This window comes from Ammospiza nelsoni, chromosome 3, assembly GCF_027579445.1.
Source record: "Ammospiza nelsoni isolate bAmmNel1 chromosome 3, bAmmNel1.pri, whole genome shotgun sequence".
NCBI classification, from domain to species: Eukaryota; Metazoa; Chordata; class Aves; order Passeriformes; family Passerellidae; genus Ammospiza; species Ammospiza nelsoni.
This window is the reverse complement of record NC_080635.1, coordinates 109,592,357-109,598,356: the sequence shown is the minus strand read 5'-3', so window position 1 is coordinate 109,598,356 and position 6,000 is coordinate 109,592,357.

Sequence of the window (6,000 nt, the reverse complement as noted above, 5' to 3'; positions counted from 1 at the left end):
ACACAGCAGGACCCTTCATTAAAAAAAAAAAAAAAAGGACAAAAGGGAGCAAAGGGGGATTACCATCATAGCTCTGAGGGTTTGCAGAGATGAGGACCTGTTCTCCAGGAATCAAACCACACAACTGTTGGGAATTTGTTCATTGCCTCTGAAAACACAGTCAGGAGTAAAAACTGTCAGGTTTGCACCAGGAAAGAGGGTTGGGTTGTGGAGTGGGGTTTTTCCTCCCAAATTCTTACAGTCAATAATGCCCACCAATTTCCATCACTAAACAACACAACATACTCCTACTTTCTTTGAAACACAAGGCTTGGAAACACAGCAGCATTGGAAATGAGAAGTGAGGCAGCAGCGAGGCAGCTCGGTGCACTTAAGGGAACATTTTTAAGCCATTTAGCAGGAGTTTATTGCTCCAGCACTGGAGGCTTTGAGCATTCAAGCACGACAGGGTGTGCATTGTTGTGCCAGAGCTGCCCGCCCTGGGTGTGTGTGGTGTGGGGCAAGGGGCCAAGGGCTGTGTTTAAACGCACCCGCACGAGAAATGCGATTTAGGCAGAACAAAGCACACTCCTGTTGTGCCTCCCCGTGATTATAAAATAGATCTGTGTCATTATAAATAGAAAATGACTGGTGACAAAGATGCTGCTTTGACTCACTTCTGAGGCCAAGCTCCTTCGCTGCGGTTCCTGGTGTCAGAGCAATTTAGCAGCTGCGCTGCAGGCGAACGTGTCTGGTTTGGGGTTAGCCAGTCCACATCTTATGATGGCTTAATCTCATTTTAAAACAGCAGGGGATTCACTGGGGTCCTTTGCAAGCATCACTCCCTCACCCAAGGACGGCTCTGAATGCCTTCAAAACTCGCTGTGCCCACTGCAAGGCTCGGATTGCTAAATACCAAATTACCTTGGCCTCCAAGGGACTGCCAAACTTTCGGGGTCTGTGAAGTTGAGATCCTGCTTCCACACAGCTAATGGTGTGGTTCTTGTTTATTTCAGTGGGAACCAAATCAAAGGCACAGAAATAATAGCGCTGTTTCAAAAGTGTAAGTTTTCCTCCTTATGTCACTTTCCATCCCAACAAACTTCACAGCATTATTAAATTAAATAATGCAGATAAATACTCTGAATATATATATGTATATGTGTATATATAGTTTTTATGTTGTACAGTAGGTAGTTTCAAAAAAAACCAAAAAACCAAACACAAACCCCAAAAACCCAAACCAGAAACTAGAACTGAATCCTCTACTGCAGTATCCGGAATATTCTGCTCATTTACTTCTAAGCAAGCTCCTTAAAAATACCTGCAATCTTTCTGCTTCAATAATTTAATCAGAATCCCACTTACATTTGTATTTTATACCACAGTTTATTCCCAAAACTGGAGATAACCTCTCATTTCCTGAAAGCTCTTAAAAACTTTCTTAATGAAAGAGAAATCTGCTGCTTGCAAATTCTACTTACTTATTGCTAACTTCCAAACTAAAGTAGTTAATTTAATGAAGGAGGAAAAAAAATGAGTGAAAAAGAAAACTACTAATTTGGTGTCCATAGCCATTTCCCAAATTCTTCAGAGTTTATGGACCTAGAGAGACAGGGAAAGAGCAACTTCTCAGCAGTGCAGCAGAATAGGCCAAAATGACCCTGTGAAACCCAAACAATTCTGGGAATTAAAGGATGTTCACTCCTGTTATGGTTCTACACTGCAAACTGCTTTTAGGGCTCCCAGTTGTACCCATTAGCAATAGCCAAGCTTTTCTGTTTTAATTTAATTTAATTTCCACCAACAAATTCCACCCTGTGGTGAGAATTGACAGTATCATGTTGAGAACCATTAAAGCATATTTGGATTGTTTTTACTCCATGTATACATTAAAAAAAAAAAAAAAATCCCCCACCCTCCTTAGTTTTCTTTAGAGAAGCCACTTCATAATAAGAGTGAGGCAGACACAATGGAGGCACCGTTGTGCTCTGGGATACCACCACAGGGAGTGTGGCTGGAGATACAGCAGAGCAAGCCTTGGCATTGCACTGCCAGCACAGCCTGGGCCCTGCTCCACTCTGAACCCCCCATGGGACCAGGGCAGAGCCTGGCAGCACTGCTCATGCCTCTGCAGTTACCACCTGGTGTCCTTCTTCTGCACTAAGAACCTTTATACCACTCTGCCTCTTCTCCCTGAGTGTTCTCTGCTCTCTCTGCACTCAAAACATCTTCATGCTTATGCCACCTTTGGCTTTACTGGGAATTCCTATTGGGAATTCCCCCACTGGGAATTCTGCCACCAGATTTCAAAGGGAAGAGAATAATAATGCCCTTCATTAATATAGGCTTTTCTGTCATGGCTTTTAGGCCCCTCTCCAGGCAGGCAGGCAGGCAAGCACATGTTTAACATTAAGCACATCAGTAGTCCCTGTTCACATGCTGCAAGCTAGAAATGCTCATTAGTGCTGGATCATGGCTCCAGCTGAGCTCCAACACTTCAGCCAGGGAGGCAGGCTGGAGGAAAGGTGGCCCTCAAACCTTTCATCAGGGCTGCACCAGCACTGGTGGAGCAGTTTTGGCTCCTCCAGAGGCTGGTGGGTCCCCTTGGCAGCAGAGGCACAGCCCACTGAGCTGTGGCAATGCCACCATTCGGAGCTGCTCAGCTGATGAGCACAGCTCAAATCCGCCACATTCAAACACATCCTTGGGAGTGCTTACAGGATTAGCATCCCTCCAGTGAATGATGAAAGGGGAATGAGCTGGGGCAACAGGGGAATAAGATGATTGCTGTGGTCTCTGAGAGGCTGCTGAGTCCTGAGTGGGTTACACAGGATTCTTTGGGCTTTTATGTCACATGTTAAGAAATGGACATATCAAGCTCTGAAAAACAGAACTGGATGGGGTTTCTGGGCTTTTCTGGGGCTGAGTGTTGTTTGGAATGTGGGACAAGGGAATAAAGCAGCTTAAGGCTCTCTGCTTTCCCTGCACATGAGCTGGAAGGGGAGAAAAGGGAGCAGGACTCCTCATTTCACTGCTGAGCACTGAGTGGGCTGTCCTAGCTCAGTGTCCAGGCCAGCAGAGCCCTCCTGAAAGGAGGGAATGGGAAATCTGTGACTCAGAGGGAACATGTCTACTACCTGAGAGAAACTCCCAGGCAAAGCCACCTTCAACATGCTGCCTTGCTCATGTCTGTGCTGAAATTCAAAAAGTCCAGACTAAACAGTTACTTAACTCTTGGTTAAAGGATCCCAGATGAAAAGACGCAATTTTAAAAATTATTTTAATGCTGTTTGCTCAAAAAAAAAATCATTACCTCCTTCAACTTCTCATCAAGTATAAACCTCCCAGCTTTCCTGCCTCCTCTGGAATTACTAAGTCATTGCAGACATCAAAATTAATGAAGAGATGAAAGATTCAGCAGACAGGCAAAAATCTTACTAGAAAAATAGTTCTTAATATAAAAAAAAATTCAAGAATAATGAATATGTTTAGAAAAGTAATAAACAGAGACAAATTTCCTGATGCTTAAAAGAATAGATGTGAAGGAGGACATAAAACCTATGGGTTATTTTTTCTTTAAAACATCAATTCTTTTTTTTTTAAATAATGCTTCCATTTTTTAAAATAATGCTTCCAACCAGTGCTTCTGGTTTTACAAGAGTGTGATTTCCACTGGAAAAGTTTTTGCAGTACTTGCAACTCAGCTTATTAGCCAAACTCAGGTGATGCAGACAGAGGGCTTCATCCCATCAGATGGAAGGGCTACACTAAAACACAGTCTCCCCTGTGCCCATCCATGAGAATCCTGCTACTTATCACTGAGGAAATGGTTATGGCTAATTTGGAGCTGAATTTGAGCACAGACAAGAGAGGGAGAAAGGCGTTTAGGGGTTAAAATAAAATAAATATATATTTAAAATAAATAGTATGTGCAGTTCAGCTGAACTTTCTTGTAGGAAACAAAATTGTCTATTTTCTCTGTGCTACAGACTGTCATTTGCCCTGGCAGTGGCTTTTCAGCTGATGCAACCAGAGGAGTAACCAGTAGTTCTATATTCCACACTAAACCTGATAAAGCAATATCATGTGATTTCTATAGGAAAAAATGTTTCTTAGAATCCCTGGTTTAAATAGACTTTAAAGAGATACTCTTTAATCCTACCTGTGCTGCAAAATGACTTCTTGGCAATTCAAAGAGTTCTAACAGAGAATAAGGGTAACTAATCTATGGGAGCCTCAAGAACTCCCATACCACTGCTAATAGAAGAAAAATCAATATTCCTTCCAATATGAATGGAGTGTTGGATTGACTGAGCAGGGAGCTTTGAAATAAATATCTAAGAAATGTTTGTATGAAATGGACATCTTCACAGACATTTGGTCTGCATTTCTGAAATGTAGATGATTGAATCCACATTGTTGGCTTCTTCCCTCTCTGCACTATGTCTTTCTTTACATCTTACAAAAACAATTATGAACAAAGTTATTGTAAATCTGCAATGTCTGTCTTGTCACTTAGATTCTTTTCAGAAATGCTGCCTTGCCAATGTAGATATACAATTCTGTATGATTAATATTTATTACTTATAATTCTAAATACAATGGAAAGTCACCAAAAATGCTCTGCCTAAAAGAGTCTGGAGCCCTTTACAATCGCGTTGGTGATGGATCCTGAGCCTTGAGAACTGAGCTCAAAATCTTAGCAAAACACCTTTCTATGTAGGATTTCCAGAATTTCCTGTTTCTGGCAATGGATAAAGCCAAGAAGCACAAAGGTGAGTGAAAGTTACAGATCTGAAAACAAGAGCTTGGATTTCAAACCCAAACAAAGGTCAGGGAATGCCTGAACCTGTCCATGATCTTGGATCAGCCTATAATAGTTATGAGTAAAAGGCAAAGTTAGGATGCAGAGTGAGACTTGAAATCAGACAGAACTGGCACTGTAGCTGAAAACTGCTCAATTTTCCTCTAATTTCTCATGTCCATCATTATAGTTTATCTAGATATTTTGGAATACTGTGTGAAAAATGAATATATTTAAAGATTTTTTTTTTTTTTGCAATTTATTGAAAGGAAATTAGCCTGGGGACTTTTAGATTTTATTATGAAATCTTTAAAAGTTTTTAAGAACATGCAAATCATCTCAGAAAAAGTTCATTTCATTTATAGATAATTTTCTTTTCGATATAAACCAAACCATTTTTAAACATAAGTTTTTTAAAAACAGATGCAATTTGAGGTCACTGAAATCAACTGATTGTGATTTGGCCCTCTTCTAAGAAAAACAGAGACAAACTTATAAGAGAATTTGAGAATTATGAGATTCAGAAAAATGCTGAAGATTCTGAGATGGAAATCAGGGCAGACCTTGGTTCACCTGCCTGAGATCTGTTGCATGTTTGGACAGTCTTCTTTTAGGACATAAATACAATAAACAGAAAGCAAGAATCTGCATCTGCTTCTGGGTCTTTTATTGAAAAGTTCAAAGCAACTGTGACTAAGAAAAGCTACTGACTGAAATGCAAACCTGGGAAAAGGCAAATGAGAAAAATGTAGTTTCTGGTGATTGACAGGATCATACTGAGAGTAAAAAATCCCCTGGACCATTGATCAGAGAGAAGACTTTTGTCTAGGAACAAACTTGCAGAGCTTTGCAAACAACACTTTTCTAAACTGACCGAGCCGTCCTGACCCAAGTGTTGAGTGAAAACAAAAAACCAGAAAGACAGAAAGGATCAAGTCAATTAAGAGAAATAAATAAATAAATAATTTACAGAATTTTAAAAGAGAAAAAAATAAGAAAATAAAATCACAATAATTCCAATCTCATGAAGAAATGTTTTTAAAAAGCCACATGTTCTTGTGCAGATACTTCTAATCTCATCAGATTTTTCTGGCTGCTATTAGTGTTCTCTGAGCCAGCTCATTTCTCAGCAATATTTTAAGGAGTGCCAGCCTTTGCCCTCCAGTCTAGCCACTGCTAAAATAGCCCATTCTAGGAGAAGTCTTAGGAGTTCA